Source organism: Dipodomys spectabilis, unplaced genomic scaffold, assembly GCF_019054845.1.
Source record: "Dipodomys spectabilis isolate Male_0828 unplaced genomic scaffold, ASM1905484v1 ptg000395l, whole genome shotgun sequence".
NCBI lineage: Eukaryota > Metazoa > Chordata > Mammalia > Rodentia > Heteromyidae > Dipodomys > Dipodomys spectabilis.
The window spans coordinates 16,748-29,991 of NW_024871072.1; the positions used below are offsets into that span (position 1 = coordinate 16,748).

The 13,244-nt window shown below is 37.5% G+C and overlaps 1 non-coding gene across 1 annotated transcript; it reads left to right on the plus strand.

Moving 5' to 3' along the window:
* Window positions 1-300: 300 nt before the first annotated feature.
* Window positions 301-407, plus strand: LOC122096865. The gene has a single exon (XR_006145418.1). It is a non-coding gene; the product is annotated as a U6 spliceosomal RNA (small nuclear RNA).
* Window positions 408-13,244: the final 12,837 nt, after the last annotated feature.

Genomic DNA, 13,244 nt, shown 5'->3' on the forward strand with positions numbered 1-13,244 from the left:
TGTTTACTGAATTTCAATTGATTGTCAAGGCTGCTAAAGGGAGGGGCAGCCTCTGGCTCTGATTACCCAGTGAAGAAAGCCACTCCTATGGCTGGCGCCCGAGCTGGGTGACTTTTCTCTGGGTGGAGCTGAGTCTGGCAGGTCAGCTTAGGTTCTTGTGACCTGCTAAATAACTCCAGTTTTCTTCCAAGGCTTAAGTTGGAGCTAGCAGCTCCATCGAGCATTGTCAGTATCCAAGATGGAGATCTCCAGTACTGGAGGGTGAGGGAAGGCCTTCCCTCCTCTGCTCCCTGAGAAGCAGTGAGGAAGCATCATATACACTAAATTTGGAATGATACCGAGAAGATTAACATGGCCCCTGCTTAAGGATGACAGGCAAACTCCTGTCATTCCATCGCCTAATTTGTTAGGAAATGGAAAGGCTTCGGAAATAGATTATGAAGTGTAGTAAGCCAATTCCAAATAAACATAGGTCCCATGGTTTCCCTAATTTTCAATAACTAATACATGTCTGGGATAAGCAGAAAAGGTCAAAAGCTATGAGCATATGACCAGATAAGATTATGTTAAAGGAAATGAACCGAAGTTAGTGACACAAGTGGTTTTTTCTTTCTTGCTATTGTTTCTCACATACTTATAACATACAGTGGTTTTTTTTTTTTTTTTTGCTTCTTTATATGTTCCGACCTCATGTTATAACACCTGTTTTCACTGTATTTGAAGTTGGTGCGCCTACATCTTGTCTATAGTCTCTTCTAATTTGTGGATGGGAAGAAGAAAAAGAAAATGCTTAAATAGGGATACAGGTTCACCCATTGTAACAATGAGATGCACAAGACACTATGTTGTAAAATGAACTTTACAATTGAGGCAGGGGAAGGGAGGAGGTGAGTGGACTTGTGGAGGTGGAAGGGAAGGGATAGTAGGGGAATAATAAAGGAGGAGTTAACAATGCTTGTTAGGAAATGTACTCATTGCCTTGCTCGTGTAACTGTGACCCTTCTGTACAGCATTTTTGCAATGAAAACATATAAAAATGTTCTGAGATGGAAGAGTTTATTTCCTTTATTTCACTCATAAAATCGTTAAGAAATTAATGAAAAACACTGATATGAAGGTATTTTCAATAAATTTTGAATAAAGTGTGCCCACACACTTGCATGTGTGTTGGCATGCTCAGAGTTTGAAATCAGGGCTTCAAGGTCTTGCTAGTCCTATTCGCTCTATTAGTGAGCTACTAAATGAGCTACATCTCCATTCCTGGCCCTTTGCTAGTTCATTAAAATTTTTGAAAAATAATCTTATGAATTTATTTTGCCCTGATAGGCTTCCAACTGTTATCCACAGATCTTAGGCTCCTGAGTAGATATCCCCAGTAGTAGGATTACAGGCCTTATAAACCAGCAAAAGGCTTTCAGAATAATGTATAAAGTAGAAGAAAATTTACTTCACAGGGGCCTGTTTTATCATCTCCTACTTTTAAAACATTTTGGATTGAATATATGTGAATTTATTTCGTTTTGGAATTGTTAAAAGACAGTAAGTGTTGATATTTAAAAGTTTTAGTACATTTTAAAAAGGATACTGGAACTGTGGGACAGAAGATATATGCTTCTCTTTGTACCTCAATTTATAAGCTCAGTTCTGTGCATGATAACCCAATGTCACCAAGACATTGTATACTATTATTTCTTGGACAATATGAATATTGAATTGAGAGTGTCATAGAATGAAGAGATTTTATCTACCTTTTGTGTATTGCTGAAAGACTTTTGGAAACTTTGACTCATTTTCTTCCTCACTCACTGTGTCTTTGGGCCATACACTTACTGCCTTTAATTACAATTTTTTCCAACACTAAAATGGTAATAACATTAGCATTATAGCAAATGTTATCTTAAGAATTAAAGGAAATAACACTTGCGAAATACTTAATATAAACTTGTATGGATGAGTTTGAGTTTAGCCAGCAGTCTTTTTTAAATACTAAATAAAATGTGATAAGTAGTACAGAAACCATTACATGTAGTGAGCAACCAGAACTAATATCTATTGACCATGCTCTGCTTCCAAGCAAGCCAGTTGGATAACTTCTCATGCTGTAAATCAAACTGGTTATCTTATGTCTTGTTAGAGTAAAAGTACCAGAGACAGAACGATGAAGTTATCTTGTAGACTGAGATGAAATCCATATGAAAATGTGTAAAACTGATAAAACATAAAAGTATCTGACCAGTATAGTGTGTTTTACAACTTTTAAGTTACATCGCAAAGATAAAGAAGACCTAGAAGAATGAATTCTTTTTCTGTTTTCCTATCATAGGTCCTTAGATGGATGAACTCTTACTCATTCTTATACAGGCATGATCTGATGAGAGGAACTGTATTTTTTGTTTGCTTCCTTCTATTTATTCTTCAGTTTGAAATTTGAGCCATTGGGACTGAAAGAAACCAAGGGAAATTAGACAAACAGGCTTTGGAAAGAACAATCAATGTAAAATATATGAATTACAGCCTTGTAAAAGGTCTAACTAAATTGAGTTATATAGTCACAAGTGTAAACAGAAAATGATTTAAGCAATACCATCTTATTGAAAATTGAAAAATGTTATGAGTTGCTACATTTTTTTTTCTTTTCTACCTTCAATCAATTATTGATCTGGTTTAAAGAGCTTAAAGATGAGATTAACAAGGAAATGGATTAAAATGGACAAAAGGTCTGAATAGACATGTTCTCCATAAAGCCCTGAAAATCGCCTGTGGGTTTACAAAGTTGTGTTTAATACAACTTCTATGCTGGCTTAATGCTTTTTGAGTAGAAGTCATTCGAGAAATATAATTCAAAATTACTATGATACTACTTCATAACTATTATAACTCATAAAAAAATCAATGGAACCAGTTGTGGTGGTAAAGGCTTGTAATTCCAAGCATTTAGGAGGTTGGATTTAAGTCTAAGGCCAGTTTGGGTTACTGCAGATAGTATAAACCTCCCTTTTATTACCTTTGAACAAAAAGTAATAATGTTGGTGAGTGGGGAGAAAAGGAAATTTTCTACACTCTTAGTTAGTATTCTCATTGTAGAAACTAGTATGCAGGTTTCTAAAGAAATCCAAAGTTGAAATATCATCTGATCCACCAATCATGTGATTATTTCTCACTGGGTAATTCGTAAATATATCTATAGTTCATTCTTATTCACAACAGCCAAGATATAAGTCAGAGTTCAGTGTTCAACTACAGACTAATAAAGCAAATGTGATACATGCACAAATATCATCATCTGTTTCATCCTTAAAATAGCAAGAGACTTTCCCATTTGCCACAACTTACAATGACCTGAAAGTTGTATTGTAAATGAAGAAAAATGTTGTGTTCTGATCTTTGTAAACACACACACACACACACACACACACACACACACACACCTCAAACATTAAGGCGGAATTTTTTTAAAAAATTAAAGCAAAGTGTAACTTCTGGGGCATTTAGTTCACAATGTAGAAGATAGTGGATATACAGTATGACCAGGTATAGAGTTGTAATGTACAACATGAGGATATAGGGGACAACACTGGCCTTACACAGGAATGAAACTAAGTAAGTAGGAGTTGTTCTTCCTAGGGGAGCATTATTGTGTACATCAAGTATAATCTTAGTAGATGAGCAAAATAACTCAATAGCTATGTACATATGACCGTATAAGATGATTCTAAATGAAATGAACTCCAAGATATGTTCTTTGTTGTTGTTATTCTTAATGTACTACATGATTTATTTTTATCTTTTTTGTGTTTTCCCCACCTATGGGTTATCCCCGATAGTCACTGTATTTGATTTTGATACATTGGGTATTGTAAATATGTTGATCTAAACTGGGGAAGGGAAAGGGAAAAAACAAAATGGTGAGACAAAGGACAAAGGGGGAACCTCTGCAACAGTGATACTCACAAGACAATATTTTGGAAATAATCTTGGGAGGTGCATTGGGAGCGAAGAGGGAGAAAAATGAGGGAAGGTGAAACAAGTTAGAAAAGAAATAAATGCATTACCTTACTTATGTAACTATACCTCCTCTGTACACTACCTTGAAAATAAAATTTAAATAAAAAATAAAATATATGGGAGTAGCAATACAGTCGATGGGACTAGGGGAAATTCTGTACTACAAAAAGAAGAGTAGAACAACTGTGGAGAGCAGCAATTTAACATAGGAAGTAATAAACTAGCATACAGATTTTCAGCCTTATGTCAGTCACTAGAAAGGGAAAACAAAATGCATAATCAGCAAAATAATAGAGATAAAGTAGAAAATTAAACAATTGAGGTGAAGAGATGACTTGGACCAAGAATAACAAATGACACAGTTAGGAAACAATAACAAGATGGTAAGATTAATAAATATTAAATTAATTCTATTAAATGTAGTTTACATCACAATTTGTTAGAATGATAATTCACATCAGAGTTTAGTAGTATATAATTTTAATAATATATTAGTTATTATTGATTACTTCATATTGAATGTTTAATATATAATTTTAATTTCTGCCAGGTATAAAAAAGAAAAAAATGAAACTTATTTTAATAATATATTTCATGAATTGTGAAATTAGAAGCATTAGAATTTAAACAAATAATATATCATTATTGTTTCATTTCTGCGAATTAATGTAATAATTCAAAGTATCTTGTACTCAGCACTCATTTTAATATGAAATAATAAATTATTGCACATGTCTCAGTATTAGGTGGAAGAGTTCAGCATTGTGGTGAAATTCACACCACACAATACAGGAGGGATTACTCATCTCATCTAGCTTAAATGGTGGAAATTTGAATTCTACATGCATGTTAAATTCCTGCTCGGTGACATCTAAAAATTATATACAATCATATACACGAGAACTATTTCAGGTTATACTTAAACGTCATATTCATTAATTAAATTTTTATTATTTTGTACCAAATGAGTAGATGATGATGCATCTGTGCCAGGTTATTCATATTGAGGCTTATTTTATATTTCTGACATTGTTTCTCCAGTTGGTTTTAATTTTCCGTAAGGGGTTAAGTGTATTATATTGGATATATGAAAGTAAACTGAATGTTTATTTCATTAATCCCTTGCCTCTTGTCTAATCCCAATATAATTTATCTATGTGTTTGAAGTAATGAAAATAACAACAGATATAAGCAAGGTAAATCAGTCTTTAGTCGACAAGTATTTTCACATTTATTTTGATAGTTGGTCCTCTTTTACACTACAGAATATTATTCTTGGGAAAATGTGTTCCATGCTGGCCACAACTGCAGAATATTATGGTTTGATCTATAATAAGAGAAAGAAGGAAGGGAACCTTCCTTCCAAAATTCTGCTCCCTGGGATGTGAGCTGCTTTATGGTCCTGAATTGGAAATGAACATTTTTCACAGTCAATCTTGAAAAGCCATCTTGATAGACCATTTCTGTAAGTGGTTACAGAGGATTATTGATGCCTTTGCAAGGATGCCAGATTGCCTCATTTTGGGAAAATTTAAACAGGAATTTAGTCAGCTGTTTTTTGAATCTTTAGGAGAAAAACCCATTGACCCTAGGTCAGGGGACCACTGAGACCCAGAGAAGCTACTACCTTGAATAGCAATCCTACACTTCTAAAACAAACAAACAAAAAAAACTACACCAAACAAATAAACAAAAACTCCAGTAAGCACAGCCAGTCAGGGCTGCTATCACAGCTGACACGAAGTCAGGGAAAAACAGAAACTGAAAGTCATTTAGCTGATGAATATATTTTTAATGAGGCAGACTCAAATCAATCTCCAGAGAGAATGTCAGAAAGACTGAACAGAGAAACTAAAATTGGTTACACAAAGATTCAAAAGTAGAATTCCTTGTAGAACAAATAAATCATAGAAAGCCTGTGTGTGTAAGAACAAGACAGCAGACCAAATTCCAGAAATCCACATTTTCTTAGAGGTCAGCCTAATAAATTATCAATGGAAATCTTTGAATTCTTAAATATTTGACCACATGTGGATGAAGGCTGAAGAGTGAAAATGTTATCACTCACATTAGGAAGTAATCAAGCAAAGATTTGTAATAACAAGAGAAAACAATTATTCCAAAAGTGGGTCAAATTTGTTTTGATGTAACATTTCTTGATTTAGGTGCTAGCAATTTCCATACAATTGATTCAGTCCCACAGCTGAGTTGATACTGACTGTTGTATTCCTACATGAACTAAAAGAGAAAATTTACAAATGTCTGATGAAATGAGTTGAATGTGAAGTGTTCTATTAGTGATATCTGAGGTTTAGACACAAGTGAAGAGGTGGATTTTCTTTTCTAAAAATCCCCCATTTTTAGCCTGGGGCCACTGGCTCACAGCTGTAATCCTAGCTACTCAGGAAGCTAAGATCTGAGGACTGCAGTTCAAAAACAGCCTACAAAGGAAAGTCCCTGAGACTCTCATATCCATTTACCAACCAGAAAAACAGAAGTGACACTGTGGCTCAAGAGATAGAGCACTCACCTTGAGTTGAAGAGCTCAGGGACAGTGTCCAAGCGCAGACTTCAAGCCCCTGGAACAACAATAAAAAAAATTAATATAACCAGTTCCTCTTCTTCTTGATCTTCTCTAAGTAGGATACATTTGATTAACTTCTATCCTACTGATTTGGTGGAGGTACATTGTTTCAAGTTTTCTTTGTCATGAAATATGTTTAAATATTCTTTAAATGTAAAGGAGAGTTTGGCTTGGGACCATATTCACGGTTGGTAGTTGTTTACCCTTACTGTTTGTAATACATCATGCCAGGCTCTCCTTTTTACCATATCAGCTAAGAAATCGGTATTTATTCTGACTGTATATCCTTTATAAATAATCAATCTTTTCTCTATGGCAGCTTTAATAATGCTTTCCTTGATCTTTATTGATCCTCTAGTGGATTATGATGTGGTGGTGGATTGTTCAGTTCTTGAATTCTGTTTGGTTTCTAAAGACTTCTCTTCTCTGAATGAGCCTATCTCTTTGGATGTTTGGCATGATCTCTGGTAGAATTCTGTAATAGGTTTCCCATTCATTTAGTTTCCTGCTCTTCTCCTTCTTGCTACCTATCTCCCCGAAATTTGATCTTCTAACTGAGTCTTGAAGTTCTGGAAAGATCATTTCTTATCTATTGGATTTGTTCTAAATGATTATTTCCTTTTTCTAATTATGTCTACTCTGTCTTTGACCCTGAGATTTTCTTCTATGTCATCTATTTCCTGTGGAGACTTTCTACTTTGTTTTTGATTTCCCTGTCTTCTAATTTGGTCAATTTTGGGGGTTCTATCTCTTTATTAATACTTTGCTTTAGGTCTTGTATGGACTTTGTATACATTTTTTGGGGAGAGGGGGAGTTGCAAGGGTTGTTTCTTAGCTGTGTCTTCTCTCATATCTTTTAACGAGGCATCAATTTTAGTCTTGGACTCCCTTGTCTTCTCAGAATTTATTTATCTTTCTGTTTGTAGTATCCGTGAATTATTTAGCTAAACTTTGGTTGGTCTCATCTTGTACTCAAATTTCCTTGTAGAGGTTTTCCATCTTTCCATTAATCACAATTTTCAGCTGTATATGTAACTATCTTCTAGGTCCTTGTAACTAGCTTCTAGGTACTTGATTGTCTGTTCTAATGCCTGATAATTTACTGTGTGAATTATACTAGCTTGACATCACTTTTCTTGTATTTTCTCATTTGTTCTTTCCATTTGGAGATTTTCTTTTTGGGGGAGCTATGATCTTAATAGATGTCTCTCTATGTTCTTGGTTGATTTGTCAGGTGTTGATTTGGTCTTCGGTTGTGATTTGTTTTTCTAGAATTAGGTTATTGTCTCGACCATTAAGTGTAGGAGTAGAAATAAGTTGTGGTGAGATGCTGTGATGTTAATACTTGTGGTTCCAGTGACAGTTTGGACTGTCCTATGGCCAACTAATCTTCGATAAGGGAGCTATAATAATAGAATGGAAGAAAGTCAGCCTCTTCAGTAAATGGTGGTGGCAAAATTGGTTAACTACCTCTAGAAAACTAAAGCCAGATCCTTATATATCACCCTGAACCAGAATCAACTCCAAATGGATCAAAGACCTCAAAGTCAAAGCAGACTCTCTGAAAACATTACAGGATGGAATAGAAGAAACCCTACATCTCTTTAGCTCAGGCCGAAATTTTCTTAATAGAGACCCAGAAACACAACAAATCAAAGGAAGGTTGGACAAATGGGATTGCATGAAGTTGCAGAGCTTCTGCATGGCAAAAGACATAGCTAGCAAGATCAATAGAAAGCTCACAGATTGGGAAAAGATCTTTACTAGCCATACAACAGACAAGGGTCTCATATCTAAAATATACTTGGAACTCAAAAAATTAAATCCCCCAACAACAAATCCTCAAAGAAACAATTGCCCAATAAATAAGTGGGCTAATTACTTAAAGAGAAACTTCTGTGAAGAAGAAAGAAGGATGGCCAATAGACACATGAAGAAATGCTCAACCTCTCTAGCCATAAAAGGAATGCAAATCAAAACAACATTGAGATACCACCTCACCCAAGTTAGAATGGCTATAACCAAGAACTCTAACAACAACAGATGCTGGAGGGCATGTGGAGAGAAGGGAACCTTACTTCATTGCTGGTGGTAGTTTAAACTTGTTCAACCACTTTGGAAAGCAGTATGGAGGTTCCTCAAAAGACTCCACATAGAGCTCCCCTATGACCCAGCAATCCCACTTTTGGGCATTTACCCAAATGTTTACAAACAAGACCACACTAAAGCTACCAGCACAACTATGTTTTTTGCAGCATTATTTACCAAAGCTAAGATACGGAACCAACCCAGATGCCCCTCAGTACATGAATGGATCAAGAAAATGTAGTATATATACACAATGGAATTCTATGCCTCAATCAGAAAGAATGACAGTGCCCCATTTGTTAGGAAATGGAAAAACTTGGAAAAAATTATATTAAATGAAGTAAGCCAAGCCCAAAGAAACATAGTTCCCATGGTTTCCTTTATTTGCAATATCTATTATATATATGAGTCAAGCACTAAAGGTCAGATAAGGTGATGTTAGGAAAATGAACCCTTAGATATGTATTTAAATGTTTTTTTTCTTTCATGCATTTGTTTCTAATGCATTTATAAGATTATTTCTTTGTTGCTTTGTATGTCCCTCCCCCACAGTATAACCCCTGCTTTCACTATATTTGATGTTGGTAGAATTTGTGGAGGAGATGTGGAAAAACAAGTCGTTTAAGGATACAGGTGGACCCGTTGCAACAATAAGAAGTACAAGTTTTCATGTCGAAAATGAACTTTACAACTTTGGTGCGGGGGGTTGGGGGGAGGCGACTTGGGTGGGAGTGGGGGGTAGCTGGGAAGGGATGTGAAGGGTAAACAAGGGAGGAGGCTGCAGTGCTTGATAAGAAATGTACTCATTATTTTGCTCATGTAATTGTAACCCCTCTGTATAGTATATTCACAAAAAATAAAAAATAAAATAAAATAAGTGAACTCATTACTTTGCCCATGTAATTGTAACCCCTCTGTATGGTATTTTCACAATTAAAATAATAATAAAAAATATTTAGGCTCAAAATGCAAGTAAAATTTAGACCTACATGCTGAGTAAGAGATATGATGAATGTGAAATAGAGGCTTGCTATTAACATGATTATTCGATCATATGTAGGTTTAGGATTAGGCAAGATGTTACAGTTGGGGTTAGGATGAGAAAACGATGTAAGATATTGTGTAAAACTGTAACTTATTTTAAGAAGAATGAATGACATCAAAGTTAGAATGAATGAAAACCAGTGTCAGTGTTACTTTAAAAATTCAGATATCAGGGCTGGGAAGTTGGCTCAGTGGTAGAGTGCTTGCCTTGCATGCCTGAGGCCCTGGGTTCATTTCCTCAGCACCACATAAGAAAAAAGCCGGAAGTGGCGCTGAAGCTCAAGTGGTAGAGCTCTAGCCTTGAGCTGAGGAGCTGAGGGACAGTGCCCAGGCCCAGAGTTCAGGCCCCACGACCGGACCCCCCCCAAAAAAATTCAGATATCATTTGGTTTAAAGTGTGAGTTACTGTTTTATTTCTTGTTAGGGTTAGGGAAGGATAAGCTTTAGCTTAAAATTTAGTTTTCCACTAAGAAGTAGAAGCAAAAAAAATGTGTGATTGAATTATATAGAGACAATTTTCCTTACATTAACCAGTTGGTGTTAATTCAGATTGAGATTATGATTAGGTTTCATGTTAAAGGGGGTTGAGGAAAGAGTAAAAAATGGATTAAACTGGTGGCTCACGCACATTAGCCTACTTACTCAGGAAGCTGAATTCTGAGGATGCAGTTCAAAGCCAGCCCAGGCAGGAAAACATTTTACATAAGTAATCTGCAGGAATATTTTCTAATCAGAGAGAGAGCTAGCACAGTGACAATATGGGTGATACCTGTTGCTCGGTTATTTTATTCTCTTTCTTCAGTGAGGAGTTCAGAAGAAATCCTGAGTTTAATGTTTTACAGATATAGTTCAGGATTTCTTTTTCATGAATCAAACATGGGAAAGAACTAAATGCAACCTCACTTAATTAAAAAAAAGAATAGAAGCTATATTTATTTATATTACTGTGCATGAAGAAATTCTGGAGATTTCTGGATAATTCAGAGGGCCCCCATGCAGAAATACAGGACAAGACGAAAGTAAAACTCTTTTTAAATTATAATAGCTTATCATTGATGAAAAGTTTTAGTGGATGTCTTTCCTTTTTATTTCTTTTTTGCCAGTTATTCAGTGCTGCAGCAAGGCTGTGCCTTGGAGCATTTTTCACGTCACCGCGTGAAGCTCCATTTCTGTAGTTCCTGTGGGTGTGGGTGCCTCCTAAGAAATGGGGGGCCCCTAAGAAATGGGGCCCTTTCCCTTGCAGTGGATGTGCAGTGAGTGGATGTGTTTGCATGCTTTCCAGCATTGCCAGATGAGACCCACCCACCCTGCCCGTCTAACTTCCTTGTCTCTGTTGCTCCATTTCACCCAGGAGCTGGCAGGCATGGGGCTGGAGTTGAGACCACTGCTGTCCTCTCCTCTACCTGCTGTGCTGGTACTGGTGTGCAGTGGTCCTAAGTATGTGGGCCATCCCAGGGAGACTCTGTTCTGGGGTCACTGCCTGCCCCCATGGGTGTGGGGTGGGGGGACAACATGTTTGTACACTGCATAATCCATGGGAGAAGGCAGGCTGCACATGCAGTCCGCCCCTTTGGGGCCAGGCAGCCCAGCCTTGGTTCACCTAATCAGTCTTTAAGGCAGTCTGGGAACTGGAGCCATGTTCTGGCCACTCTGCCAGCTGGCTGGTGACAGCTGCAGCAGCTCAGCAACCTGGAGCCCCTTCAGCATCTCTGTGGACCTCCATTTTATGGTCCCTGTGGACTCAGGTACAAGGCAATCCCTGCATATGCCCATCAGTGATAGAGAAGCCTGTACTTGCAGTGCACCAGCTGCAGCACCGGGGACCCGAAGCCCCTTTGGCTTTGCTGTGTAACCTCCTCCGTTGTCCTTCTAGTCCACATGGGCCCAGCTCTCAGTGCCATTCTGGGGATGCTCCGTTTGGAGGCAATGAGCTCACCTCCTAACCACACTGGGCTCCAAAGCAGGTAAATGGTTCTGGCCTTGGCAGTGTAGGCTGCACAGATAGAAGGCAGGAGTTAGGGTCTGCCTTGCCTTCCCTTTTGGCTTTGGCACCTGAATCTGGGTTGATTGGTTTGGTCACTGATGGAGCCTTGTTGGCTACAGCCCACCGCAACAAGTGCTGCATATGCTGCAGCATCAAGGTTTCCTGAACCTGCTTCAATGTCACCACAAGACTTTTGATGGGTCTACATGGGCTGCTGTGGATTTCATCCCAGGACTCCCATTAGGAAGTGCCACTCCGCTTCGTGATACTGCAAGCAAGAGGTGCCACATATAATTTCTACTTTCTAACATTTTCCTTCATTGAGATAAACAGAATTGGGAGATATAAATAAGTTTTAAAAACATAGGTCCCGTGGTTTCCCTTGTTTGCAAGGACTAGTACATGTCAAGGACAAGCAGAGAAGATCAAAAGCTATGTACGTATGACCATATGAGATGATATTAAATGAAATGTACCACAAGCTAGAGACAAAAGTAGTTTTTTTTTCTTTCTTGCTTTTGTTTTTTATATACTTATAAGGCACTATGTGATTTTTTTGTAGGTATAATCCTTGGTATAATCCCTGTTTTCACTGTATTTGATTCCAGTGTTCTTCATCTTTTATATACATTTTTGTAATTGGGGGAGTGGAGAGGTTATAGCAGAATGCTTAAATGTGGATACAGGTTGAACCACTGTGATGATGAGATGTACAGGACATTGTGTTGAAAATGATTTTATAATGTCCGGCAGGGGCCAAGGAGGGAGGATTTGGAGAGGTGGGGAGGGAAAGGGTAGTAGGGGAAAAACAAAGGAGGAGTAACAATGATCAATAGGAAATGTACTCATTACCCTACTCATGTAATTGTAACCACTCTGCATAGAATTTTTACAATAAAAAATATTTTTAAAAAACCTCTGCCTTGTGTAGATTTCCAGTGTTGCCCTCAGCATTGCATTTTTTGCCTTTTCTGACTGTGGTTAGGTCCAACTGCCTAGTGGATCAGTAATCTTCAAGGCATCTTGGTCCTGAAGTGGGACTTCTATTATCCAGTGGTGGTTGGAACCAGGCCAAGGACACGACAAAACCACTTCCAGGACATGGCTTCTTCACTCCCCATGCAACTAGGATTGCAAGCAAAATTTCTCTGAATTTGACTCCAGAAAACAACCACTGAACCAAAAGGCAAGTTCACCAAACACCTCCCCTCTTCCCCCCCATTCCCTCCAATCTCCCTCCTTCAAAGTACAAAATAATTTTGCAGGTTTTGTCAAACACACAGATTGCCCACCACCTCCCCTGGTAAACTAGGTTTCAAGTCACCAAGTTATGTAAACGGTTAATGCCGCACTCATTATTCTGGACAACATCTTCAGGTTGTTTGATACTTTAATTTGTTGTTGTTGGTGGTGATGGGAGGGCCTGAACTCTGGGTCTGGGCACTGTCCCTGATGAGCTAATCAGCTCAAGCCTATTGCTCTACAACTTGAGCCACAAAGCCACTCCATTTCTTTCTGCTTATGTGATGCTGAGAAATT